This window comes from Schistocerca serialis, chromosome 4, assembly GCF_023864345.2.
Source record: "Schistocerca serialis cubense isolate TAMUIC-IGC-003099 chromosome 4, iqSchSeri2.2, whole genome shotgun sequence".
NCBI lineage: Eukaryota > Metazoa > Arthropoda > Insecta > Orthoptera > Acrididae > Schistocerca > Schistocerca serialis.
Window position 1 is genome coordinate 36,271,019 of NC_064641.1, and position 22,652 is coordinate 36,293,670.

The window sequence follows — 22,652 nt, forward strand, 5'->3', positions numbered from 1 at the left end:
GTAACCTTGCGGCCGCGGCGGCTAGTCTTGCCCAAAGACGCAGCGTGCGTGGAGGCGCTACCCGAATGCGTGTGGATGCACCCTCCTACCTCGTAAAGCGCCTGCAGCTACTATCACCGTGGGCCGCTGCTGGCGGGCAGGAAGCCGACACAGCGGGGCGTTGCGAGCAGCGCCTGTGCGGTGGTGGTGTAATGGTGAGCATAGTTGCCTTCCAAGCAGTTGATCCGGGTTCGATTCCCGGCCGCCGCAAGTGGCGCTGGTTTTTTCGTATGAGTATGTGAGCCGCGTGCTGTTAAATGAAGGTTTTTTTCGTCGTAGCTCCACGCAGACCATCCTGTAGTATGTCCCGACTTGTCCCGACTTTGCTCGGCTGACGCGAAAGCTGACGCTTGGAATTCGCCCTTATCAAAAGGACAGGCACTATAAACGGCTGAGAGAGGCGAGGTGTGGAGAGGTACCAAAACGACAGGCAATCTGCGAAATTTTCTGCTCGTTGTTCTTAAAGAAAAAAACCGACGCAGTCGGTAGGACTCGAACCTACGCTCCCAGAGGGAATCTGATTTCTAGTCAGACGCCTTAACCACTCGGCCACGACTGCTCGTAACTGAAGTTTCCCTGGAATCGTGAAGAATCAAACCGGTCTGCGCAGAATGTTGACAGGAAACGAACTCCGTGCACTGATTACGGCAGGGTTACCATCGCTACGAGACGAGCCATTACGGAAACGTTAAAATCTTCGCACGGACAGGGACTTGAACCCTGGACCCTTAGGTTAAAAGCCTAATGCTCTACCGACTGAGCTATCCGGGCACACGCTCGTTGTGGATGGAGCGGCTGCAAGCAATGTAAATAACTGGAACGCGTGTGTAGGCGTACTACGGTAATTTCTGGCTTCTGGCGCAACTGGCGACTTCACCGACTTCCCACTGACGCTGGTAGCAGCCCAACAGCGGACCAGAGCCTCTTCTCCCTTTATTCCGGTGCCGACAGTAATTGCATCATGTGCCTGTTTTCCCCGATTACGTTCGGTCGAAGCTTCGGAAGGTGGGCGACAAACGACAGTTCGAAGGCCAAAACGTGGAGCGTTGTGTGCGCAAAAAATTCCGTTCCGGTACCGGGAATCGAACCCGGGCCTCCTGGGTGAAAGCCAGGTATCCTAGCCACTAGACCACACCGGATTTGCTCGATAAGCGTGAGGTTTTCTCCGTCTCCTCTCGTATTTCGTGCTGAATCTCGACTCAGTGCAGTTCTCCGTTTGCGAGCATATTTGCGCCTACAGACTGGCATGGCGCACAGCTCGAAATTGACTATTCATTATTTTACTCCTAACAAGGGAAGAGAAAGATCAAAGTTGTACGTTGTCATAATTGGAAATAAACATATTGACGCTGGGGCGTAGACTCCTTGTGGATAACGAACGACAATTAAGTTCGTTCCCTAGCAACAGCAACGCCGTTAATTCAGCCTTGATGTACAGCAAATTAAATGCCCCGGGTGAGGATCGAACTCACGACCTTAAGATTATGAGACTTACGCGCTACCTACTGCGCTACCGAGGCACGTTGCAAGTAACGTTACAGGAAACTTGGTAAGTCTCTCATATTAGAGATAGACAGTTTGCGCTTTCTCAAGAATCTGTTGTGTTGCTACACGTGCTTTCCCTACTTGCTAGATTAAACTGCTGCCGCAGCTTTTTCAACGGAACGCAGCACTGCCCGAGGTTACAGTACATCGCCCTTGCGGCACCTAAACACAGCGGCCTGTTGGGCCAGGCCGTCGTCAGAGTTCAGAAATAGCACGCGACCGTTCAAGTACGGTCTATTGCGTGCTGCGTGTATGGTTCTTCTCACAGCGAATCCCGCTATACATTCCTGAGGCTGACGCAGCTCAGGCGAAGAATCGGCGCGGCAGCATTATAGCGAGAACAGCAGAACGATGCATCGGCCGGGAATCGAACCCGGGCCGTCCGCATGCTAAGCGAGCATTCACCAATTTTTTTTTTTTTGTTCTCATTTCTTTCGTTGCATTTGTTGGGGGCGGACGTCCGATGGCGCCCGTTCATGTTCATCGTTGACTCGGTCTTTTATTACAGAGGGCAGATAACTCTCAGACCGAACACGCTGAGCTATCGTGCCGGCAAGCCTTAAGATTATGAGACTTACGCGCTGCCTACTGCACTGCTGAGGCACATGCCATTGAACCACCGATGCTCGACAAGCTGCCCGTGCTTCCCGAGTACTTTTCTGCAGGGGAAAGTGGGATTGCCACCCAGCGACGTCGGATACAACCGAAAAAAGTGCTACACACGCGGAGTGCTCCACTACACTGCCTTAAAACGAATGCTCATCTCTATCGTGTGAGTAACCTTGCGGCCGCGGCGGCTAGTCTTGCCCAAAGACGCAGCGTGCGTGGAGGCGCTACCCGAATGCGTGTGGATGCACCCTCCTACCTCGTAAAGCGCCTGCAGCTACTATCACCGTGGGCCGCTGCTGGCGGGCAGGAAGCCGACACAGCGGGGCGTTGCGAGCAGCGCCTGTGCGGTGGTGGTGTAATGGTGAGCATAGTTGCCTTCCAAGCAGTTGATCCGGGTTCGATTCCCGGCCGCCGCAAGTGGCGCTGGTTTTTTCGTATGAGTATGTGAGCCGCGTGCTGTTAAATGAAGGTTTTTTTCGTCGTAGCTCCACGCAGACCATCCTGTAGTATGTCCCGACTTGTCCCGACTTTGCTCGGCTGACGCGAAAGCTGACGCTTGGAATTCGCCCTTATCAAAAGGACAGGCACTATAAACGGCTGAGAGAGGCGAGGTGTGGAGAGGTACCAAAACGACAGGCAATCTGCGAAATTTTCTGCTCGTTGTTCTTAAAGAAAAAAACCGACGCAGTCGGTAGGACTCGAACCTACGCTCCCAGAGGGAATCTGATTTCTAGTCAGACGCCTTAACCACTCGGCCACGACTGCTCGTAACTGAAGTTTCCCTGGAATCGTGAAGAATCAAACCGGTCTGCGCAGAATGTTGACAGGAAACGAACTCCGTGCACTGATTACGGCAGGGTTACCATCGCTACGAGACGAGCCATTACGGAAACGTTAAAATCTTCGCCCGGACAGGGACTTGAACCCTGGACCCTTAGGTTAAAAGCCTAATGCTCTACCGACTGAGCTATCCGGGCACACGCTCGTTGTGGATGGAGCGGCTGCAAGCAATGTAAATAACTGGAACGCGTGTGTAGGCGTACTACGGTAATTTCTGGCTTCTGGCGCAACTGGCGACTTCACCGACTTCCCACTGACGCTGGTAGCAGCCCAACAGCGGACCAGAGCCTCTTCTCCCTTTATTCCGGTGCCGACAGTAATTGCATCATGTGCCTGTTTTCCCCGATTACGTTCGGTCGAAGCTTCGGAAGGTGGGCGACAAACGACAGTTCGAAGGCCAAAACGTGGAGCGTTGTGTGCGCAAAAAATTCCGTTCCGGTACCGGGAATCGAACCCGGGCCTCCTGGGTGAAAGCCAGGTATCCTAGCCACTAGACCACACCGGATTTGCTCGATAAGCGTGAGGTTTTCTCCGTCTCCTCTCGTATTTCGTGCTGAATCTCGACTCAGTGCAGTTCTCCGTTTGCGAGCATATTTGCGCCTACAGACTGGCATGGCGCACAGCTCGAAATTGACTATTCATTATTTTACTCCTAACAAGGGAAGAGAAAGATCAAAGTTGTACGTTGTCATAATTGGAAATAAACATATTGACGCTGGGGCGTAGACTCCTTGTGGATAACGAACGACAATTAAGTTCGTTCCCTAGCAACAGCAACGCCGTTAATTCAGCCTTGATGTACAGCAAATTAAATGCCCCGGGTGAGGATCGAACTCACGACCTTAAGATTATGAGACTTACGCGCTACCTACTGCGCTACCGAGGCACGTTGCAAGTAACGTTACAGGAAACTTGGTAAGTCTCTCATATTAGAGATAGACAGTTTGCGCTTTCTCAAGAATCTGTTGTGTTGCTACACGTGCTTTCCCTACTTGCTAGATTAAACTGCTGCCGCAGCTTTTTCAACGGAACGCAGCACTGCCCGAGGTTACAGTACATCGCCCTTGCGGCACCTAAACACAGCGGCCTGTTGGGCCAGGCCGTCGTCAGAGTTCAGAAATAGCACGCGACCGTTCAAGTACGGTCTATTGCGTGCTGCGTGTATGGTTCTTCTCACAGCGAATCCCGCTATACATTCCTGAGGCTGACGCAGCTCAGGCGAAGAATCGGCGCGGCAGCATTATAGCGAGAACAGCAGAACGATGCATCGGCCGGGAATCGAACCCGGGCCGTCCGCATGCTAAGCGAGCATTCACCAATTTTTTTTTTTTTGTTCTCATTTCTTTCGTTGCATTTGTTGGGGGCGGACGTCCGATGGCGCCCGTTCATGTTCATCGTTGACTCGGTCTTTTATTACAGAGGGCAGATAACTCTCAGACCGAACACGCTGAGCTATCGTGCCGGCAAGCCTTAAGATTATGAGACTTACGCGCTGCCTACTGCACTGCTGAGGCACATGCCATTGAACCACCGATGCTCGACAAGCTGCCCGTGCTTCCCGAGTACTTTTCTGCAGGGGAAAGTGGGATTGCCACCCAGCGACGTCGGATACAACCGAAAAAAGTGCTACACACGCGGAGTGCTCCACTACACTGCCTTAAAACGAATGCTCATCTCTATCGTGTGAGTAACCTTGCGGCCGCGGCGGCTAGTCTTGCCCAAAGACGCAGCGTGCGTGGAGGCGCTACCCGAATGCGTGTGGATGCACCCTCCTACCTCGTAAAGCGCCTGCAGCTACTATCACCGTGGGCCGCTGCTGGCGGGCAGGAAGCCGACACAGCGGGGCGTTGCGAGCAGCGCCTGTGCGGTGGTGGTGTAATGGTGAGCATAGTTGCCTTCCAAGCAGTTGATCCGGGTTCGATTCCCGGCCGCCGCAAGTGGCGCTGGTTTTTTCGTATGAGTATGTGAGCCGCGTGCTGTTAAATGAAGGTTTTTTTCGTCGTAGCTCCACGCAGACCATCCTGTAGTATGTCCCGACTTGTCCCGACTTTGCTCGGCTGACGCGAAAGCTGACGCTTGGAATTCGCCCTTATCAAAAGGACAGGCACTATAAACGGCTGAGAGAGGCGAGGTGTGGAGAGGTACCAAAACGACAGGCAATCTGCGAAATTTTCTGCTCGTTGTTCTTAAAGAAAAAAACCGACGCAGTCGGTAGGACTCGAACCTACGCTCCCAGAGGGAATCTGATTTCTAGTCAGACGCCTTAACCACTCGGCCACGACTGCTCGTAACTGAAGTTTCCCTGGAATCGTGAAGAATCAAACCGGTCTGCGCAGAATGTTGACAGGAAACGAACTCCGTGCACTGATTACGGCAGGGTTACCATCGCTACGAGACGAGCCATTACGGAAACGTTAAAATCTTCGCCCGGACAGGGACTTGAACCCTGGACCCTTAGGTTAAAAGCCTAATGCTCTACCGACTGAGCTATCCGGGCACACGCTCGTTGTGGATGGAGCGGCTGCAAGCAATGTAAATAACTGGAACGCGTGTGTAGGCGTACTACGGTAATTTCTGGCTTCTGGCGCAACTGGCGACTTCACCGACTTCCCACTGACGCTGGTAGCAGCCCAACAGCGGACCAGAGCCTCTTCTCCCTTTATTCCGGTGCCGACAGTAATTGCATCATGTGCCTGTTTTCCCCGATTACGTTCGGTCGAAGCTTCGGAAGGTGGGCGACAAACGACAGTTCGAAGGCCAAAACGTGGAGCGTTGTGTGCGCAAAAAATTCCGTTCCGGTACCGGGAATCGAACCCGGGCCTCCTGGGTGAAAGCCAGGTATCCTAGCCACTAGACCACACCGGATTTGCTCGATAAGCGTGAGGTTTTCTCCGTCTCCTCTCGTATTTCGTGCTGAATCTCGACTCAGTGCAGTTCTCCGTTTGCGAGCATATTTGCGCCTACAGACTGGCATGGCGCACAGCTCGAAATTGACTATTCATTATTTTACTCCTAACAAGGGAAGAGAAAGATCAAAGTTGTACGTTGTCATAATTGGAAATAAACATATTGACGCTGGGGCGTAGACTCCTTGTGGATAACGAACGACAATTAAGTTCGTTCCCTAGCAACAGCAACGCCGTTAATTCAGCCTTGATGTACAGCAAATTAAATGCCCCGGGTGAGGATCGAACTCACGACCTTAAGATTATGAGACTTACGCGCTACCTACTGCGCTACCGAGGCACGTTGCAAGTAACGTTACAGGAAACTTGGTAAGTCTCTCATATTAGAGATAGACAGTTTGCGCTTTCTCAAGAATCTGTTGTGTTGCTACACGTGCTTTCCCTACTTGCTAGATTAAACTGCTGCCGCAGCTTTTTCAACGGAACGCAGCACTGCCCGAGGTTACAGTACATCGCCCTTGCGGCACCTAAACACAGCGGCCTGTTGGGCCAGGCCGTCGTCAGAGTTCAGAAATAGCACGCGACCGTTCAAGTACGGTCTATTGCGTGCTGCGTGTATGGTTCTTCTCACAGCGAATCCCGCTATACATTCCTGAGGCTGACGCAGCTCAGGCGAAGAATCGGCGCGGCAGCATTATAGCGAGAACAGCAGAACGATGCATCGGCCGGGAATCGAACCCGGGCCGTCCGCATGCTAAGCGAGCATTCACCAATTTTTTTTTTTTTGTTCTCATTTCTTTCGTTGCATTTGTTGGGGGCGGACGTCCGATGGCGCCCGTTCATGTTCATCGTTGACTCGGTCTTTTATTACAGAGGGCAGATAACTCTCAGACCGAACACGCTGAGCTATCGTGCCGGCAAGCCTTAAGATTATGAGACTTACGCGCTGCCTACTGCACTGCTGAGGCACATGCCATTGAACCACCGATGCTCGACAAGCTGCCCGTGCTTCCCGAGTACTTTTCTGCAGGGGAAAGTGGGATTGCCACCCAGCGACGTCGGATACAACCGAAAAAAGTGCTACACACGCGGAGTGCTCCACTACACTGCCTTAAAACGAATGCTCATCTCTATCGTGTGAGTAACCTTGCGGCCGCGGCGGCTAGTCTTGCCCAAAGACGCAGCGTGCGTGGAGGCGCTACCCGAATGCGTGTGGATGCACCCTCCTACCTCGTAAAGCGCCTGCAGCTACTATCACCGTGGGCCGCTGCTGGCGGGCAGGAAGCCGACACAGCGGGGCGTTGCGAGCAGCGCCTGTGCGGTGGTGGTGTAATGGTGAGCATAGTTGCCTTCCAAGCAGTTGATCCGGGTTCGATTCCCGGCCGCCGCAAGTGGCGCTGGTTTTTTCGTATGAGTATGTGAGCCGCGTGCTGTTAAATGAAGGTTTTTTTCGTCGTAGCTCCACGCAGACCATCCTGTAGTATGTCCCGACTTGTCCCGACTTTGCTCGGCTGACGCGAAAGCTGACGCTTGGAATTCGCCCTTATCAAAAGGACAGGCACTATAAACGGCTGAGAGAGGCGAGGTGTGGAGAGGTACCAAAACGACAGGCAATCTGCGAAATTTTCTGCTCGTTGTTCTTAAAGAAAAAAACCGACGCAGTCGGTAGGACTCGAACCTACGCTCCCAGAGGGAATCTGATTTCTAGTCAGACGCCTTAACCACTCGGCCACGACTGCTCGTAACTGAAGTTTCCCTGGAATCGTGAAGAATCAAACCGGTCTGCGCAGAATGTTGACAGGAAACGAACTCCGTGCACTGATTACGGCAGGGTTACCATCGCTACGAGACGAGCCATTACGGAAACGTTAAAATCTTCGCCCGGACAGGGATTTGAACCCTGGACCCTTAGGTTAAAAGCCTAATGCTCTACCGACTGAGCTATCCGGGCACACGCTCGTTGTGGATGGAGCGGCTGCAAGCAATGTAAATAACTGGAACGCGTGTGTAGGCGTACTACGGTAATTTCTGGCTTCTGGCGCAACTGGCGACTTCACCGACTTCCCACTGACGCTGGTAGCAGCCCAACAGCGGACCAGAGCCTCTTCTCCCTTTATTCCGGTGCCGACAGTAATTGCATCATGTGCCTGTTTTCCCCGATTACGTTCGGTCGAAGCTTCGGAAGGTGGGCGACAAACGACAGTTCGAAGGCCAAAACGTGGAGCGTTGTGTGCGCAAAAAATTCCGTTCCGGTACCGGGAATCGAACCCGTGCCTCCTGGGTGAAAGCCAGGTATCCTAGCCACTAGACCACACCGGATTTGCTCGATAAGCGTGAGGTTTTCTCCGTCTCCTCTCGTATTTCGTGCTGAATCTCGACTCAGTGCAGTTCTCCGTTTGCGAGCATATTTGCGCCTACAGACTGGCATGGCGCACAGCTCGAAATTGACTATTCATTATTTTACTCCTAACAAGGGAAGAGAAAGATCAAAGTTGTACGTTGTCATAATTGGAAATAAACATATTGACGCTGGGGCGTAGACTCCTTGTGGATAACGAACGACAATTAAGTTCGTTCCCTAGCAACAGCAACGCCGTTAATTCAGCCTTGATGTACAGCAAATTAAATGCCCCGGGTGAGGATCGAACTCACGACCTTAAGATTATGAGACTTACGCGCTACCTACTGCGCTACCGAGGCACGTTGCAAGTAACGTTACAGGAAACTTGGTAAGTCTCTCATATTAGAGATAGACAGTTTGCGCTTTCTCAAGAATCTGTTGTGTTGCTACACGTGCTTTCCCTACTTGCTAGATTAAACTGCTGCCGCAGCTTTTTCAACGGAACGCAGCACTGCCCGAGGTTACAGTACATCGCCCTTGCGGCACCTAAACACAGCGGCCTGTTGGGCCAGGCCGTCGTCAGAGTTCAGAAATAGCACGCGACCGTTCAAGTACGGTCTATTGCGTGCTGCGTGTATGGTTCTTCTCACAGCGAATCCCGCTATACATTCCTGAGGCTGACGCAGCTCAGGCGAAGAATCGGCGCGGCAGCATTATAGCGAGAACAGCAGAACGATGCATCGGCCGGGAATCGAACCCGGGCCGTCCGCATGCTAAGCGAGCATTCACCAATTTTTTTTTTTTTGTTCTCATTTCTTTCGTTGCATTTGTTGGGGGCGGACGTCCGATGGCGCCCGTTCATGTTCATCGTTGACTCGGTCTTTTATTACAGAGGGCAGATAACTCTCAGACCGAACACGCTGAGCTATCGTGCCGGCAAGCCTTAAGATTATGAGACTTACGCGCTGCCTACTGCACTGCTGAGGCACATGCCATTGAACCACCGATGCTCGACAAGCTGCCCGTGCTTCCCGAGTACTTTTCTGCAGGGGAAAGTGGGATTGCCACCCAGCGACGTCGGATACAACCGAAAAAAGTGCTACACACGCGGAGTGCTCCACTACACTGCCTTAAAACGAATGCTCATCTCTATCGTGTGAGTAACCTTGCGGCCGCGGCGGCTAGTCTTGCCCAAAGACGCAGCGTGCGTGGAGGCGCTACCCGAATGCGTGTGGATGCACCCTCCTACCTCGTAAAGCGCCTGCAGCTACTATCACCGTGGGCCGCTGCTGGCGGGCAGGAAGCCGACACAGCGGGGCGTTGCGAGCAGCGCCTGTGCGGTGGTGGTGTAATGGTGAGCATAGTTGCCTTCCAAGCAGTTGATCCGGGTTCGATTCCCGGCCGCCGCAAGTGGCGCTGGTTTTTTCGTATGAGTATGTGAGCCGCGTGCTGTTAAATGAAGGTTTTTTTCGTCGTAGCTCCACGCAGACCATCCTGTAGTATGTCCCGACTTGTCCCGACTTTGCTCGGCTGACGCGAAAGCTGACGCTTGGAATTCGCCCTTATCAAAAGGACAGGCACTATAAACGGCTGAGACAGGCGAGGTGTGGAGAGGTACCAAAACGACAGGCAATCTGCGAAATTTTCTGCTCGTTGTTCTTAAAGAAAAAAACCGACGCAGTCGGTAGGACTCGAACCTACGCTCCCAGAGGGAATCTGATTTCTAGTCAGACGCCTTAACCACTCGGCCACGACTGCTCGTAACTGAAGTTTCCCTGGAATCGTGAAGAATCAAACCGGTCTGCGCAGAATGTTGACAGGAAACGAACTCCGTGCACTGATTACGGCAGGGTTACCATCGCTACGAGACGAGCCATTACGGAAACGTTAAAATCTTCGCCCGGACAGGGACTTGAACCCTGGACCCTTAGGTTAAAAGCCTAATGCTCTACCGACTGAGCTATCCGGGCTCACGCTCGTTGTGGATGGAGCGGCTGCAAGCAATGTAAATAACTGGAACGCGTGTGTAGGCGTACTACGGTAATTTCTGGCTTCTGGCGCAACTGGCGACTTCACCGACTTCCCACTGACGCTGGTAGCAGCCCAACAGCGGACCAGAGCCTCTTCTCCCTTTATTCCGGTGCCGACAGTAATTGCATCATGTGCCTGTTTTCCCCGATTACGTTCGGTCGAAGCTTCGGAAGGTGGGCGACAAACGACAGTTCGAAGGCCAAAACGTGGAGCGTTGTGTGCGCAAAAACTTCCGTTCCGGTACCGGGAATCGAACCCGGGCCTCCTGGGTGAAAGCCAGGTATCCTAGCCACTAGACCACACCGGATTTGCTCGATAAGCGTGAGGTTTTCTCCGTCTCCTCTCGTATTTCGTGCTGAATCTCGACTCAGTGCAGTTCTCCGTTTGCGAGCATATTTGCGCCTACAGACTGGCATGGCGCACAGCTCGAAATTGACTATTCATTATTTTACTCCTAACAAGGGAAGAGAAAGATCAAAGTTGTACGTTGTCATAATTGGAAATAAACATATTGACGCTGGGGCGTAGACTCCTTGTGGATAACGAACGACAATTAAGTTCGTTCCCTAGCAACAGCAACGCCGTTAATTCAGCCTTGATGTACAGCAAATTAAATGCCCCGGGTGAGGATCGAACTCACGACCTTAAGATTATGAGACTTACGCGCTACCTACTGCGCTACCGAGGCACGTTGCAAGTAACGTTACAGGAAACTTGGTAAGTCTCTCATATTAGAGATAGACAGTTTGCGCTTTCTCAAGAATCTGTTGTGTTGCTACACGTGCTTTCCCTACTTGCTAGATTAAACTGCTGCCGCAGCTTTTTCAACGGAACGCAGCACTGCCCGAGGTTACAGTACATCGCCCTTGCGGCACCTAAACACAGCGGCCTGTTGGGCCAGGCCGTCGTCAGAGTTCAGAAATAGCACGCGACCGTTCAAGTACGGTCTATTGCGTGCTGCGTGTATGGTTCTTCTCACAGCGAATCCCGCTATACATTCCTGAGGCTGACGCAGCTCAGGCGAAGAATCGGCGCGGCAGCATTATAGCGAGAACAGCAGAACGATGCATCGGCCGGGAATCGAACCCGGGCCGTCCGCATGCTAAGCGAGCATTCACCAATTTTTTTTTTTTTTGTTCTCATTTCTTTCGTTGCATTTGTTGGGGGCGGACGTCCGATGGCGCCCGTTCATGTTCATCGTTGACTCGGTCTTTTATTACAGAGGGCAGATAACTCTCAGACCGAACACGCTGAGCTATCGTGCCGGCAAGCCTTAAGATTATGAGACTTACGCGCTGCCTACTGCACTGCTGAGGCACATGCCATTGAACCACCGATGCTCGACAAGCTGCCCGTGCTTCCCGAGTACTTTTCTGCAGGGGAAAGTGGGATTGCCACCCAGCGACGTCGGATACAACCGAAAAAAGTGCTACACACGCGGAGTGCTCCACTACACTGCCTTAAAACGAATGCTCATCTCTATCGTGTGAGTAACCTTGCGGCCGCGGCGGCTAGTCTTGCCCAAAGACGCAGCGTGCGTGGAGGCGCTACCCGAATGCGTGTGGATGCACCCTCCTACCTCGTAAAGCGCCTGCAGCTACTATCACCGTGGGCCGCTGCTGGCGGGCAGGAAGCCGACACAGCGGGGCGTTGCGAGCAGCGCCTGTGCGGTGGTGGTGTAATGGTGAGCATAGTTGCCTTCCAAGCAGTTGATCCGGGTTCGATTCCCGGCCGCCGCAAGTGGCGCTGGTTTTTTCGTATGAGTATGTGAGCCGCGTGCTGTTAAATGAAGGTTTTTTTCGTCGTAGCTCCACGCAGACCATCCTGTAGTATGTCCCGACTTGTCCCGACTTTGCTCGGCTGACGCGAAAGCTGACGCTTGGAATTCGCCCTTATCAAAAGGACAGGCACTATAAACGGCTGAGAGAGGCGAGGTGTGGAGAGGTACCAAAACGACAGGCAATCTGCGAAATTTTCTGCTCGTTGTTCTTAAAGAAAAAAACCGACGCAGTCGGTAGGACTCGAACCTACGCTCCCAGAGGGAATCTGATTTCTAGTCAGACGCCTTAACCACTCGGCCACGACTGCTCGTAACTGAAGTTTCCCTGGAATCGTGAAGAATCAAACCGGTCTGCGCAGAATGTTGACAGGAAACGAACTCCGTGCACTGATTACGGCAGGGTTACCATCGCTACGAGACGAGCCATTACGGAAACGTTAAAATCTTCGCCCGGACAGGGACTTGAACCCTGGACCCTTAGGTTAAAAGCCTAATGCTCTACCGACTGAGCTATCCGGGCTCACGCTCGTTGTGGATGGAGCGGCTGCAAGCAATGTAAATAACTGGAACGCGTGTGTAGGCGTACTACGGTAATTTCTGGCTTCTGGCGCAACTGGCGACTTCACCGACTTCCCACTGACGCTGGTAGCAGCCCAACAGCGGACCAGAGCCTCTTCTCCCTTTATTCCGGTGCCGACAGTAATTGCATCATGTGCCTGTTTTCCCCGATTACGTTCGGTCGAAGCTTCGGAAGGTGGGCGACAAACGACAGTTCGAAGGCCAAAACGTGGAGCGTTGTGTGCGCAAAAAATTCCGTTCCGGTACCGGGAATCGAACCCGGGCCTCCTGGGTGAAAGCCAGGTATCCTAGCCACTAGACCACACCGGATTTGCTCGATAAGCGTGAGGTTTTCTCCGTCTCCTCTCGTATTTCGTGCTGAATCTCGACTCAGTGCAGTTCTCCGTTTGCGAGCATATTTGCGCCTACAGACTGGCATGGCGCACAGCTCGAAATTGACTATTCATTATTTTACTCCTAACAAGGGAAGAGAAAGATCAAAGTTGTACGTTGTCATAATTGGAAATAAACATATTGACGCTGGGGCGTAGACTCCTTGTGGATAACGAACGACAATTAAGTTCGTTCCCTAGCAACAGCAACGCCGTTAATTCAGCCTTGATGTACAGCAAATTAAATGCCCCGGGTGAGGATCGAACTCACGACCTTAAGATTATGAGACTTACGCGCTACCTACTGCGCTACCGAGGCACGTTGCAAGTAACGTTACAGGAAACTTGGTAAGTCTCTCATATTAGAGATAGACAGTTTGCGCTTTCTCAAGAATCTGTTGTGTTGCTACACGTGCTTTCCCTACTTGCTAGATTAAACTGCTGCCGCAGCTTTTTCAACGGAACGCAGCACTGCCCGAGGTTACAGTACATCGCCCTTGCGGCACCTAAACACAGCGGCCTGTTGGGCCAGGCCGTCGTCAGAGTTCAGAAATAGCACGCGACCGTTCAAGTACGGTCTATTGCGTGCTGCGTGTATGGTTCTTCTCACAGCGAATCCCGCTATACATTCCTGAGGCTGACGCAGCTCAGGCGAAGAATCGGCGCGGCAGCATTATAGCGAGAACAGCAGAACGATGCATCGGCCGGGAATCGAACCCGGGCCGTCCGCATGCTAAGCGAGCATTCACCAATTTTTTTTTTTTTTTGTTCTCATTTCTTTCGTTGCATTTGTTGGGGGCGGACGTCCGATGGCGCCCGTTCATGTTCATCGTTGACTCGGTCTTTTATTACAGAGGGCAGATAACTCTCAGACCGAACACGCTGAGCTATCGTGCCGGCAAGCCTTAAGATTATGAGACTTACGCGCTGCCTACTGCACTGCTGAGGCACATGCCATTGAACCACCGATGCTCGACAAGCTGCCCGTGCTTCCCGAGTACTTTTCTGCAGGGGAAAGTGGGATTGCCACCCAGCGACGTCGGATACAACCGAAAAAAGTGCTACACACGCGGAGTGCTCCACTACACTGCCTTAAAACGAATGCTCATCTCTATCGTGTGAGTAACCTTGCGGCCGCGGCGGCTAGTCTTGCCCAAAGACGCAGCGTGCGTGGAGGCGCTACCCGAATGCGTGTGGATGCACCCTCCTACCTCGTAAAGCGCCTGCAGCTACTATCACCGTGGGCCGCTGCTGGCGGGCAGGAAGCCGACACAGCGGGGCGTTGCGAGCAGCGCCTGTGCGGTGGTGGTGTAATGGTGAGCATAGTTGCCTTCCAAGCAGTTGATCCGGGTTCGATTCCCGGCCGCCGCAAGTGGCGCTGGTTTTTTCGTATGAGTATGTGAGCCGCGTGCTGTTAAATGAAGGTTTTTTTCGTCGTAGCTCCACGCAGACCATCCTGTAGTATGTCCCGACTTGTCCCGACTTTGCTCGGCTGACGCGAAAGCTGACGCTTGGAATTCGCCCTTATCAAAAGGACAGGCACTATAAACGGCTGAGAGAGGCGAGGTGTGGAGAGGTACCAAAACGACAGGCAATCTGCGAAATTTTCTGCTCGTTGTTCTTAAAGAAAAAAACCGACGCAGTCGGTAGGACTCGAACCTACGCTCCCAGAGGGAATCTGATTTCTAGTCAGACGCCTTAACCACTCGGCCACGACTGCTCGTAACTGAAGTTTCCCTGGAATCGTGAAGAATCAAACCGGTCTGCGCAGAATGTTGACAGGAAACGAACTCCGTGCACTGATTACGGCAGGGTTACCATCGCTACGAGACGAGCCATTACGGAAACGTTAAAATCTTCGCCCGGACAGGGACTTGAACCCTGGACCCTTAGGTTAAAAGCCTAATGCTCTACCGACTGAGCTATCCGGGCTCACGCTCGTTGTGGATGGAGCGGCTGCAAGCAATGTAAATAACTGGAACGCGTGTGTAGGCGTACTACGGTAATTTCTGGCTTCTGGCGCAACTGGCGACTTCACCGACTTCCCACTGACGCTGGTAGCAGCCCAACAGCGGACCAGAGCCTCTTCTCCCTTTATTCCGGTGCCGACAGTAATTGCATCATGTGCCTGTTTTCCCCGATTACGTTCGGTCGAAGCTTCGGAAGGTGGGCGACAAACGACAGTTCGAAGGCCAAAACGTGGAGCGTTGTGTGCGCAAAAACTTCCGTTCCGGTACCGGGAATCGAACCCGGGCCTCCTGGGTGAAAGCCAGGTATCCTAGCCACTAGACCACACCGGATTTGCTCGATAAGCGTGAGGTTTTCTCCGTCTCCTCTCGTATTTCGTGCTGAATCTCGACTCAGTGCAGTTCTCCGTTTGCGAGCATATTTGCGCCTACAGACTGGCATGGCGCACAGCTCGAAATTGACTATTCATTATTTTACTCCTAACAAGGGAAGAGAAAGATCAAAGTTGTACGTTGTCATAATTGGAAATAAACATATTGACGCTGGGGCGTAGACTCCTTGTGGATAACGAACGACAATTAAGTTCGTTCCCTAGCAACAGCAACGCCGTTAATTCAGCCTTGATGTACAGCAAATTAAACGCCCCGGGTGAGGATCGAACTCACGACCTTAAGATTATGAGACTTACGCGCTACCTACTGCGCTACCGAGGCACGTTGCAAGTAACGTTACAGGAAACTTGGTAAGTCTCTCATATTAGAGATAGACAGTTTGCGCTTTCTCAAGAATCTGTTGTGTTGCTACACGTGCTTTCCCTACTTGCTAGATTAAACTGCTGCCGCAGCTTTTTCAACGGAACGCAGCACTGCCCGAGGTTACAGTACATCGCCCTTGCGGCACCTAAACACAGCGGCCTGTTGGGCCAGGCCGTCGTCAGAGTTCAGAAATAGCACGCGACCGTTCAAGTACGGTCTATTGCGTGCTGCGTGTATGGTTCTTCTCACAGCGAATCCCGCTATACATTCCTGAGGCTGACGCAGCTCAGGCGAAGAATCGGCGCGGCAGCATTATAGCGAGAACAGCAGAACGATGCATCGGCCGGGAATCGAACCCGGGCCGTCCGCATGCTAAGCGAGCATTCACCAATTTTTTTTTTTTTTGTTCTCATTTCTTTCGTTGCATTTGTTGGGGGCGGACGTCCGATGGCGCCCGTTCATGTTCATCGTTGACTCGGTCTTTTATTACAGAGGGCAGATAACTCTCAGACCGAACACGCTGAGCTATCGTGCCGGCAAGCCTTAAGATTATGAGACTTACGCGCTGCCTACTGCACTGCTGAGGCACATGCCATTGAACCACCGATGCTCGACAAGCTGCCCGTGCTTCCCGAGTACTTTTCTGCAGGGGAAAGTGGGATTGCCACCCAGCGACGTCGGATACAACCGAAAAAAGTGCTACACACGCGGAGTGCTCCACTACACTGCCTTAAAACGAATGCTCATCTCTATCGTGTGAGTAACCTTGCGGCCGCGGCGGCTAGTCTTGCCCAAAGACGCAGCGTGCGTGGAGGCGCTACCCGAATGCGTGTGGATGCACCCTCCTACCTCGTAAAGCGCCTGCAGCTACTATCACCGTGGGCCGCTGCTGGCGGGCAGGAAGCCGACACAGCGGGGCGTTGCGAGCAGCGCCTGTGCGGTGGTGGTGTAATGGTGAGCATAGTTGCCTTCCAAGCAGTTGATCCGGGTTCGATTCCCGGCCGCCGCAAGTGGCGCTGGTTTTTTCGTATGAGTATGTGAGCCGCGTGCTGTTAAATGAAGGTTTTTTTCGTCGTAGCTCCACGCAGACCATCCTGTAGTATGTCCCGACTTGTCCCGACTTTGCTCGGCTGACGCGAAAGCTGACGCTTGGAATTCGCCCTTATCAAAAGGACAGGCACTATAAACGGCTGAGAGAGGCGAGGTGTGGAGAGGTACCAAAACGACAGGCAATCTGCGAAATTTTCTGCTCGTTGTTCTTAAAGAAAAAAACCGACGCAGTCGGTAGGACTCGAACCTACGCTCCCAGAGGGAATCTGATTTCTAGTCAGACGCCTTAACCACTCGGCCACGACTGCTCGTAACTGAAGTTTCCCTGGAATCGTGAAGAATCAAACCGGTCTGCGCAGAATGTTGACAGGAAACGAACTCCGTGCACTGATTACGGCAGGGTTACCATCGCTACGAGACGAGCCATTACGGAAACGTTAAAATCTTCGCCCGGACAGGGACTTGAACCCTGGACCCTTAGGTTAAAAGCCTAATGCTCTACCGACTGAGCTATCCGGGCTCACGCTCGTTGTGGATGGAGCGGCTGCAAGCAATGTAAATAACTGGAACGCGTGTGTAGGCGTACTACGGTAATTTCTGGCTTCTGGCGCAACTGGCGACTTCACCGACTTCCCACTGACGCTGGTAGCAGCCCAACAGCGGACCAGAGCCTCTTCTCCCTTTATTCCGGTGCCGACAGTAATTGCATCATGTGCCTGTTTTCCCCGATTACGTTCGGTCGAAGCTTCGGAAGGTGGGCGACAAACGACAGTTCGAAGGCCAAAACGTGGAGCGTTGTGTGCGCAAAAACTTCCGTTCCGGTACCGGGAATCGAACCCGGGCCTCCTGGGTGAAAGCCAGGTATCCTAGCCACTAGACCACACCGGATTTGCTCGATAAGCGTGAGGTTTTCTCCGTCTCCTCTCGTATTTCGTGCTGAATCTCGACTCAGTGCAGTTCTCCGTTTGCGAGCATATTTGCGCCTACAGACTGGCATGGCGCACAGCTCGAAATTGACTATTCATTATTTTACTCCTAACAAGGGAAGAGAAAGATCAAAGTTGTACGTTGTCATAATTGGAAATAAACATATTGACGCTGGGGCGTAGACTCCTTGTGGATAACGAACGACAATTAAGTTCGTTCCCTAGCAACAGCAACGCCGTTAATTCAGCCTTGATGTACAGCAAATTAAACGCCCCGGGTGAGGATCGAACTCACGACCTTAAGATTATGAGACTTACGCGCTACCTACTGCGCTACCGAGGCACGTTGCAAGTAACGTTACAGGAAACTTGGTAAGTCTCTCATATTAGAGATAGACAGTTTGCGCTTTCTCAAGAATCTGTTGTGTTGCTACACGTGCTTTCCCTACTTGCTAGATTAAACTGCTGCCGCAGCTTTTTCAACGGAACGCAGCACTGCCCGAGGTTACAGTACATCGCCCTTGCGGCACCTAAACACAGCGGCCTGTTGGGCCAGGCCGTCGTCAGAGTTCAGAAATAGCACGCGACCGTTCAAGTACGGTCTATTGCGTGCTGCGTGTATGGTTCTTCTCACAGCGAATCCCGCTATACATTCCTGAGGCTGACGCAGCTCAGGCGAAGAATCGGCGCGGCAGCATTATAGCGAGAACAGCAGAACGATGCATCGGCCGGGAATCGAACCCGGGCCGTCCGCATGCTAAGCGAGCATTCACCAATTTTTTTTTTTTTTGTTCTCATTTCTTTCGTTGCATTTGTTGGGGGCGGACGTCCGATGGCGCCCGTTCATGTTCATCGTTGACTCGGTCTTTTATTACAGAGGGCAGATAACTCTCAGACCGAACACGCTGAGCTATCGTGCCGGCAAGCCTTAAGATTATGAGACTTACGCGCTGCCTACTGCACTGCTGAGGCACATGCCATTGAACCACCGATGCTCGACAAGCTGCCCGTGCTTCCCGAGTACTTTTCTGCAGGGGAAAGTGGGATTGCCACCCAGCGACGTCGGATACAACCGAAAAAAGTGCTACACACGCGGAGTGCTCCACTACACTGCCTTAAAACGAATGCTCATCTCTATCGTGTGAGTAACCTTGCGGCCGCGGCGGCTAGTCTTGCCCAAAGACGCAGCGTGCGTGGAGGCGCTACCCGAATGCGTGTGGATGCACCCTCCTACCTCGTAAAGCGCCTGCAGCTACTATCACCGTGGGCCGCTGCTGGCGGGCAGGAAGCCGACACAGCGGGGCGTTGCGAGCAGCGCCTGTGCGGTGGTGGTGTAATGGTGAGCATAGTTGCCTTCCAAGCAGTTGATCCGGGTTCGATTCCCGGCCGCCGCAAGTGGCGCTGGTTTTTTCGTATGAGTATGTGAGCCGCGTGCTGTTAAATGAAGGTTTTTTTCGTCGTAGCTCCACGCAGACCATCCTGTAGTATGTCCCGACTTGTCCCGACTTTGCTCGGCTGACGCGAAAGCTGACGCTTGGAATTCGCCCTTATCAAAAGGACAGGCACTATAAACGGCTGAGAGAGGCGAGGTGTGGAGAGGTACCAAAACGACAGGCAATCTGCGAAATTTTCTGCTCGTTGTTCTTAAAGAAAAAAACCGACGCAGTCGGTAGGACTCGAACCTACGCTCCCAGAGGGAATCTGATTTCTAGTCAGACGCCTTAACCACTCGGCCACGACTGCTCGTAACTGAAGTTTCCCTGGAATCGTGAAGAATCAAACCGGTCTGCGCAGAATGTTGACAGGAAACGAACTCCGTGCACTGATTACGGCAGGGTTACCATCGCTACGAGACGAGCCATTACGGAAACGTTAAAATCTTCGCCCGGACAGGGACTTGAACCCTGGACCCTTAGGTTAAAAGCCTAATGCTCTACCGACTGAGCTATCCGGGCTCACGCTCGTTGTGGATGGAGCGGCTGCAAGCAATGTAAATAACTGGAACGCGTGTGTAGGCGTACTACGGTAATTTCTGGCTTCTGGCGCAACTGGCGACTTCACCGACTTCCCACTGACGCTGGTAGCAGCCCAACAGCGGACCAGAGCCTCTTCTCCCTTTATTCCGGTGCCGACAGTAATTGCATCATGTGCCTGTTTTCCCCGATTACGTTCGGTCGAAGCTTCGGAAGGTGGGCGACAAACGACAGTTCGAAGGCCAAAACGTGGAGCGTTGTGTGCGCAAAAACTTCCGTTCCGGTACCGGGAATCGAACCCGGGCCTCCTGGGTGAAAGCCAGGTATCCTAGCCACTAGACCACACCGGATTTGCTCGATAAGCGTGAGGTTTTCTCCGTCTCCTCTCGTATTTCGTGCTGAATCTCGACTCAGTGCAGTTCTCCGTTTGCGAGCATATTTGCGCCTACAGACTGGCATGGCGCACAGCTCGAAATTGACTATTCATTATTTTACTCCTAACAAGGGAAGAGAAAGATCAAAGTTGTACGTTGTCATAATTGGAAATAAACATATTGACGCTGGGGCGTAGACTCCTTGTGGATAACGAACGACAATTAAGTTCGTTCCCTAGCAACAGCAACGCCGTTAATTCAGCCTTGATGTACAGCAAATTAAACGCCCCGGGTGAGGATCGAACTCACGACCTTAAGATTATGAGACTTACGCGCTACCTACTGCGCTACCGAGGCACGTTGCAAGTAACGTTACAGGAAACTTGGTAAGTCTCTCATATTAGAGATAGACAGTTTGCGCTTTCTCAAGAATCTGTTGTGTTGCTACACGTGCTTTCCCTACTTGCTAGATTAAACTGCTGCCGCAGCTTTTTCAACGGAACGCAGCACTGCCCGAGGTTACAGTACATCGCCCTTGCGGCACCTAAACACAGCGGCCTGTTGGGCCAGGCCGTCGTCAGAGTTCAGAAATAGCACGCGACCGTTCAAGTACGGTCTATTGCGTGCTGCGTGTATGGTTCTTCTCACAGCGAATCCCGCTATACATTCCTGAGGCTGACGCAGCTCAGGCGAAGAATCGGCGCGGCAGCATTATAGCGAGAACAGCAGAACGATGCATCGGCCGGAATCGAACCCGGGCCGTCCGCATGCTAAGCGAGCATTCACCAATTTTTTTTTTTTTTTGTTCTCATTTCTTTCGTTGCATTTGTTGGGGGCGGACGTCCGATGGCGCCCGTTCATGTTCATCGTTGACTCGGTCTTTTATTACAGAGGGCAGATAACTCTCAGACCGAACACGCTGAGCTATCGTGCCGGCAAGCCTTAAGATTATGAGACTTACGCGCTGCCTACTGCACTGCTGAGGCACATGCCATTGAACCACCGATGCTCGACAAGCTGCCCGTGCTTCCCGAGTACTTTTCTGCAGGGGAAAGTGGGATTGCCACCCAGCGACGTCGGATACAACCGAAAAAAGTGCTACACACGCGGAGTGCTCCACTACACTGCCTTAAAACGAATGCTCATCTCTATCGTGTGAGTAACCTTGCGGCCGCGGCGGCTAGTCTTGCCCAAAGACGCAGCGTGCGTGGAGGCGCTACCCGAATGCGTGTGGATGCACCCTCCTACCTCGTAAAGCGCCTGCAGCTACTATCACCGTGGGCCGCTGCTGGCGGGCAGGAAGCCGACACAGCGGGGCGTTGCGAGCAGCGCCTGTGCGGTGGTGGTGTAATGGTGAGCATAGTTGCCTTCCAAGCAGTTGATCCGGGTTCGATTCCCGGCCGCCGCAAGTGGCGCTGGTTTTTTCGTATGAGTATGTGAGCCGCGTGCTGTTAAATGAAGGTTTTTTTCGTCGTAGCTCCACGCAGACCATCCTGTAGTATGTCCCGACTTGTCCCGACTTTGCTCGGCTGACGCGAAAGCTGACGCTTGGAATTCGCCCTTATCAAAAGGACAGGCACTATAAACGGCTGAGAGAGGCGAGGTGTGGAGAGGTACCAAAACGACAGGCAATCTGCGAAATTTTCTGCTCGTTGTTCTTAAAGAAAAAAACCGACGCAGTCGGTAGGACTCGAACCTACGCTCCCAGAGGGAATCTGATTTCTAGTCAGACGCCTTAACCACTCGGCCACGACTGCTCGTAACTGAAGTTTCCCTGGAATCGTGAAGAATCAAACCGGTCTGCGCAGAATGTTGACAGGAACGAACTCCGTGCACTGATTACGGCAGGGTTACCATCGCTACGAGACGAGCCATTACGGAAACGTTAAAATCTTCGCCCGGACAGGGACTTGAACCCTGGACCCTTAGGTTAAAAGCCTAATGCTCTACCGACTGAGCTATCCGGGCTCACGCTCGTTGTGGATGGAGCGGCTGCAAGCAATGTAAATAACTGGAACGCGTGTGTAGGCGTACTACGGTAATTTCTGGCTTCTGGCGCAACTGGCGACTTCACCGACTTCCCACTGACGCTGGTAGCAGCCCAACAGCGGACCAGAGCCTCTTCTCCTTTATTCCGGTGCCGACAGTAATTGCATCATGTGCCTGTTTTCCCCGATTACGTTCGGTCGAAGCTTCGGAAGGTGGGCGACAAACGACAGTTCGAAGGCCAAAACGTGGAGCGTTGTGTGCGCAAAAATTCCGTTCCGGTACCGGGAATCGAACCCGGGCCTCCTGGTGAAAGCCAGGTATCCTAGCCACTAGACCACACCGGATTTGCTCGATAAGCGTGAGGTTTTCTCCGTCTCCTCTCGTATTTCGTGCTGAATCTCGACTCAGTGCAGTTCTCCGTTTGCGAGCATATTTGCGCCTACAGACTGGCATGGCGCACAGCTCGAAATTGACTATTCATTATTTTACTCCTAACAAGGGAAGAGAAAGATCAAAGTTGTACGTTGTCATAATTGGAAATAAACATATTGACGCTGGGGCGTAGACTCCTTGTGG

At 52.6% G+C, this 22,652-nt stretch overlaps 48 non-coding genes across 48 annotated transcripts; 10 read left to right on the top strand and 38 right to left on the bottom strand.

Annotated features, from left to right (window-relative positions):
- Positions 1 to 177: 177 nt before the first annotated feature.
- Trnag-ucc (transfer RNA glycine (anticodon UCC)) lies at positions 178 to 249 on the top strand. The gene has a single exon. It is a non-coding gene; the product is annotated as a tRNA-Gly (tRNA).
- Positions 250 to 516: 267 nt separating this feature from the next.
- Positions 517 to 598, bottom strand: Trnas-aga (transfer RNA serine (anticodon AGA)). The gene has a single exon. It is a non-coding gene; the product is annotated as a tRNA-Ser (tRNA).
- A 139-nt stretch (positions 599 to 737) lies between these two features.
- Trnak-uuu (transfer RNA lysine (anticodon UUU)) lies at positions 738 to 810 on the bottom strand. Its single transcript has one exon. It is a non-coding gene; the product is annotated as a tRNA-Lys (tRNA).
- A 296-nt stretch (positions 811 to 1,106) lies between these two features.
- On the bottom strand, positions 1,107 to 1,178 carry Trnae-uuc (transfer RNA glutamic acid (anticodon UUC)). Its single transcript has one exon. It is a non-coding gene; the product is annotated as a tRNA-Glu (tRNA).
- Positions 1,179 to 1,486: 308 nt separating this feature from the next.
- On the bottom strand, positions 1,487 to 1,559 carry Trnam-cau (transfer RNA methionine (anticodon CAU)). Its single transcript has one exon. It is a non-coding gene; the product is annotated as a tRNA-Met (tRNA).
- Positions 1,560 to 2,537: 978 nt separating this feature from the next.
- Positions 2,538 to 2,609, top strand: Trnag-ucc (transfer RNA glycine (anticodon UCC)). The gene has a single exon. It is a non-coding gene; the product is annotated as a tRNA-Gly (tRNA).
- Positions 2,610 to 2,876: 267 nt separating this feature from the next.
- Trnas-aga (transfer RNA serine (anticodon AGA)) lies at positions 2,877 to 2,958 on the bottom strand. Its single transcript has one exon. It is a non-coding gene; the product is annotated as a tRNA-Ser (tRNA).
- Positions 2,959 to 3,097: 139 nt separating this feature from the next.
- Trnak-uuu (transfer RNA lysine (anticodon UUU)) lies at positions 3,098 to 3,170 on the bottom strand. Its single transcript has one exon. It is a non-coding gene; the product is annotated as a tRNA-Lys (tRNA).
- Positions 3,171 to 3,466: 296 nt separating this feature from the next.
- Positions 3,467 to 3,538, bottom strand: Trnae-uuc (transfer RNA glutamic acid (anticodon UUC)). The gene has a single exon. It is a non-coding gene; the product is annotated as a tRNA-Glu (tRNA).
- Positions 3,539 to 3,846: 308 nt separating this feature from the next.
- On the bottom strand, positions 3,847 to 3,919 carry Trnam-cau (transfer RNA methionine (anticodon CAU)). Its single transcript has one exon. It is a non-coding gene; the product is annotated as a tRNA-Met (tRNA).
- Positions 3,920 to 4,897: 978 nt separating this feature from the next.
- On the top strand, positions 4,898 to 4,969 carry Trnag-ucc (transfer RNA glycine (anticodon UCC)). Its single transcript has one exon. It is a non-coding gene; the product is annotated as a tRNA-Gly (tRNA).
- Positions 4,970 to 5,236: 267 nt separating this feature from the next.
- On the bottom strand, positions 5,237 to 5,318 carry Trnas-aga (transfer RNA serine (anticodon AGA)). Its single transcript has one exon. It is a non-coding gene; the product is annotated as a tRNA-Ser (tRNA).
- Positions 5,319 to 5,457: 139 nt separating this feature from the next.
- Positions 5,458 to 5,530, bottom strand: Trnak-uuu (transfer RNA lysine (anticodon UUU)). The gene has a single exon. It is a non-coding gene; the product is annotated as a tRNA-Lys (tRNA).
- A 296-nt stretch (positions 5,531 to 5,826) lies between these two features.
- On the bottom strand, positions 5,827 to 5,898 carry Trnae-uuc (transfer RNA glutamic acid (anticodon UUC)). Its single transcript has one exon. It is a non-coding gene; the product is annotated as a tRNA-Glu (tRNA).
- Positions 5,899 to 6,206: 308 nt separating this feature from the next.
- Positions 6,207 to 6,279, bottom strand: Trnam-cau (transfer RNA methionine (anticodon CAU)). Its single transcript has one exon. It is a non-coding gene; the product is annotated as a tRNA-Met (tRNA).
- Positions 6,280 to 7,257: 978 nt separating this feature from the next.
- Trnag-ucc (transfer RNA glycine (anticodon UCC)) lies at positions 7,258 to 7,329 on the top strand. The gene has a single exon. It is a non-coding gene; the product is annotated as a tRNA-Gly (tRNA).
- A 267-nt stretch (positions 7,330 to 7,596) lies between these two features.
- Trnas-aga (transfer RNA serine (anticodon AGA)) lies at positions 7,597 to 7,678 on the bottom strand. Its single transcript has one exon. It is a non-coding gene; the product is annotated as a tRNA-Ser (tRNA).
- A 139-nt stretch (positions 7,679 to 7,817) lies between these two features.
- On the bottom strand, positions 7,818 to 7,890 carry Trnak-uuu (transfer RNA lysine (anticodon UUU)). The gene has a single exon. It is a non-coding gene; the product is annotated as a tRNA-Lys (tRNA).
- Positions 7,891 to 8,186: 296 nt separating this feature from the next.
- Trnae-uuc (transfer RNA glutamic acid (anticodon UUC)) lies at positions 8,187 to 8,258 on the bottom strand. The gene has a single exon. It is a non-coding gene; the product is annotated as a tRNA-Glu (tRNA).
- Positions 8,259 to 8,566: 308 nt separating this feature from the next.
- On the bottom strand, positions 8,567 to 8,639 carry Trnam-cau (transfer RNA methionine (anticodon CAU)). The gene has a single exon. It is a non-coding gene; the product is annotated as a tRNA-Met (tRNA).
- Positions 8,640 to 9,617: 978 nt separating this feature from the next.
- Positions 9,618 to 9,689, top strand: Trnag-ucc (transfer RNA glycine (anticodon UCC)). The gene has a single exon. It is a non-coding gene; the product is annotated as a tRNA-Gly (tRNA).
- Positions 9,690 to 9,956: 267 nt separating this feature from the next.
- Trnas-aga (transfer RNA serine (anticodon AGA)) lies at positions 9,957 to 10,038 on the bottom strand. Its single transcript has one exon. It is a non-coding gene; the product is annotated as a tRNA-Ser (tRNA).
- A 139-nt stretch (positions 10,039 to 10,177) lies between these two features.
- Trnak-uuu (transfer RNA lysine (anticodon UUU)) lies at positions 10,178 to 10,250 on the bottom strand. The gene has a single exon. It is a non-coding gene; the product is annotated as a tRNA-Lys (tRNA).
- Positions 10,251 to 10,546: 296 nt separating this feature from the next.
- Positions 10,547 to 10,618, bottom strand: Trnae-uuc (transfer RNA glutamic acid (anticodon UUC)). Its single transcript has one exon. It is a non-coding gene; the product is annotated as a tRNA-Glu (tRNA).
- A 308-nt stretch (positions 10,619 to 10,926) lies between these two features.
- On the bottom strand, positions 10,927 to 10,999 carry Trnam-cau (transfer RNA methionine (anticodon CAU)). Its single transcript has one exon. It is a non-coding gene; the product is annotated as a tRNA-Met (tRNA).
- Positions 11,000 to 11,978: 979 nt separating this feature from the next.
- Positions 11,979 to 12,050, top strand: Trnag-ucc (transfer RNA glycine (anticodon UCC)). The gene has a single exon. It is a non-coding gene; the product is annotated as a tRNA-Gly (tRNA).
- A 267-nt stretch (positions 12,051 to 12,317) lies between these two features.
- Trnas-aga (transfer RNA serine (anticodon AGA)) lies at positions 12,318 to 12,399 on the bottom strand. The gene has a single exon. It is a non-coding gene; the product is annotated as a tRNA-Ser (tRNA).
- A 139-nt stretch (positions 12,400 to 12,538) lies between these two features.
- Trnak-uuu (transfer RNA lysine (anticodon UUU)) lies at positions 12,539 to 12,611 on the bottom strand. The gene has a single exon. It is a non-coding gene; the product is annotated as a tRNA-Lys (tRNA).
- A 296-nt stretch (positions 12,612 to 12,907) lies between these two features.
- Positions 12,908 to 12,979, bottom strand: Trnae-uuc (transfer RNA glutamic acid (anticodon UUC)). The gene has a single exon. It is a non-coding gene; the product is annotated as a tRNA-Glu (tRNA).
- A 308-nt stretch (positions 12,980 to 13,287) lies between these two features.
- Positions 13,288 to 13,360, bottom strand: Trnam-cau (transfer RNA methionine (anticodon CAU)). The gene has a single exon. It is a non-coding gene; the product is annotated as a tRNA-Met (tRNA).
- Positions 13,361 to 14,340: 980 nt separating this feature from the next.
- Positions 14,341 to 14,412, top strand: Trnag-ucc (transfer RNA glycine (anticodon UCC)). The gene has a single exon. It is a non-coding gene; the product is annotated as a tRNA-Gly (tRNA).
- A 267-nt stretch (positions 14,413 to 14,679) lies between these two features.
- Trnas-aga (transfer RNA serine (anticodon AGA)) lies at positions 14,680 to 14,761 on the bottom strand. The gene has a single exon. It is a non-coding gene; the product is annotated as a tRNA-Ser (tRNA).
- A 139-nt stretch (positions 14,762 to 14,900) lies between these two features.
- On the bottom strand, positions 14,901 to 14,973 carry Trnak-uuu (transfer RNA lysine (anticodon UUU)). Its single transcript has one exon. It is a non-coding gene; the product is annotated as a tRNA-Lys (tRNA).
- A 296-nt stretch (positions 14,974 to 15,269) lies between these two features.
- Trnae-uuc (transfer RNA glutamic acid (anticodon UUC)) lies at positions 15,270 to 15,341 on the bottom strand. The gene has a single exon. It is a non-coding gene; the product is annotated as a tRNA-Glu (tRNA).
- Positions 15,342 to 15,649: 308 nt separating this feature from the next.
- On the bottom strand, positions 15,650 to 15,722 carry Trnam-cau (transfer RNA methionine (anticodon CAU)). Its single transcript has one exon. It is a non-coding gene; the product is annotated as a tRNA-Met (tRNA).
- Positions 15,723 to 16,701: 979 nt separating this feature from the next.
- Positions 16,702 to 16,773, top strand: Trnag-ucc (transfer RNA glycine (anticodon UCC)). Its single transcript has one exon. It is a non-coding gene; the product is annotated as a tRNA-Gly (tRNA).
- A 267-nt stretch (positions 16,774 to 17,040) lies between these two features.
- Trnas-aga (transfer RNA serine (anticodon AGA)) lies at positions 17,041 to 17,122 on the bottom strand. Its single transcript has one exon. It is a non-coding gene; the product is annotated as a tRNA-Ser (tRNA).
- A 139-nt stretch (positions 17,123 to 17,261) lies between these two features.
- Trnak-uuu (transfer RNA lysine (anticodon UUU)) lies at positions 17,262 to 17,334 on the bottom strand. Its single transcript has one exon. It is a non-coding gene; the product is annotated as a tRNA-Lys (tRNA).
- A 296-nt stretch (positions 17,335 to 17,630) lies between these two features.
- Positions 17,631 to 17,702, bottom strand: Trnae-uuc (transfer RNA glutamic acid (anticodon UUC)). The gene has a single exon. It is a non-coding gene; the product is annotated as a tRNA-Glu (tRNA).
- Positions 17,703 to 18,010: 308 nt separating this feature from the next.
- On the bottom strand, positions 18,011 to 18,083 carry Trnam-cau (transfer RNA methionine (anticodon CAU)). The gene has a single exon. It is a non-coding gene; the product is annotated as a tRNA-Met (tRNA).
- A 979-nt stretch (positions 18,084 to 19,062) lies between these two features.
- Positions 19,063 to 19,134, top strand: Trnag-ucc (transfer RNA glycine (anticodon UCC)). The gene has a single exon. It is a non-coding gene; the product is annotated as a tRNA-Gly (tRNA).
- A 267-nt stretch (positions 19,135 to 19,401) lies between these two features.
- On the bottom strand, positions 19,402 to 19,483 carry Trnas-aga (transfer RNA serine (anticodon AGA)). Its single transcript has one exon. It is a non-coding gene; the product is annotated as a tRNA-Ser (tRNA).
- Positions 19,484 to 19,622: 139 nt separating this feature from the next.
- On the bottom strand, positions 19,623 to 19,695 carry Trnak-uuu (transfer RNA lysine (anticodon UUU)). Its single transcript has one exon. It is a non-coding gene; the product is annotated as a tRNA-Lys (tRNA).
- Positions 19,696 to 19,991: 296 nt separating this feature from the next.
- Positions 19,992 to 20,063, bottom strand: Trnae-uuc (transfer RNA glutamic acid (anticodon UUC)). The gene has a single exon. It is a non-coding gene; the product is annotated as a tRNA-Glu (tRNA).
- A 308-nt stretch (positions 20,064 to 20,371) lies between these two features.
- On the bottom strand, positions 20,372 to 20,444 carry Trnam-cau (transfer RNA methionine (anticodon CAU)). The gene has a single exon. It is a non-coding gene; the product is annotated as a tRNA-Met (tRNA).
- Positions 20,445 to 21,423: 979 nt separating this feature from the next.
- On the top strand, positions 21,424 to 21,495 carry Trnag-ucc (transfer RNA glycine (anticodon UCC)). Its single transcript has one exon. It is a non-coding gene; the product is annotated as a tRNA-Gly (tRNA).
- Positions 21,496 to 21,762: 267 nt separating this feature from the next.
- On the bottom strand, positions 21,763 to 21,844 carry Trnas-aga (transfer RNA serine (anticodon AGA)). Its single transcript has one exon. It is a non-coding gene; the product is annotated as a tRNA-Ser (tRNA).
- Positions 21,845 to 21,982: 138 nt separating this feature from the next.
- Positions 21,983 to 22,055, bottom strand: Trnak-uuu (transfer RNA lysine (anticodon UUU)). The gene has a single exon. It is a non-coding gene; the product is annotated as a tRNA-Lys (tRNA).
- Positions 22,056 to 22,652: the final 597 nt, after the last annotated feature.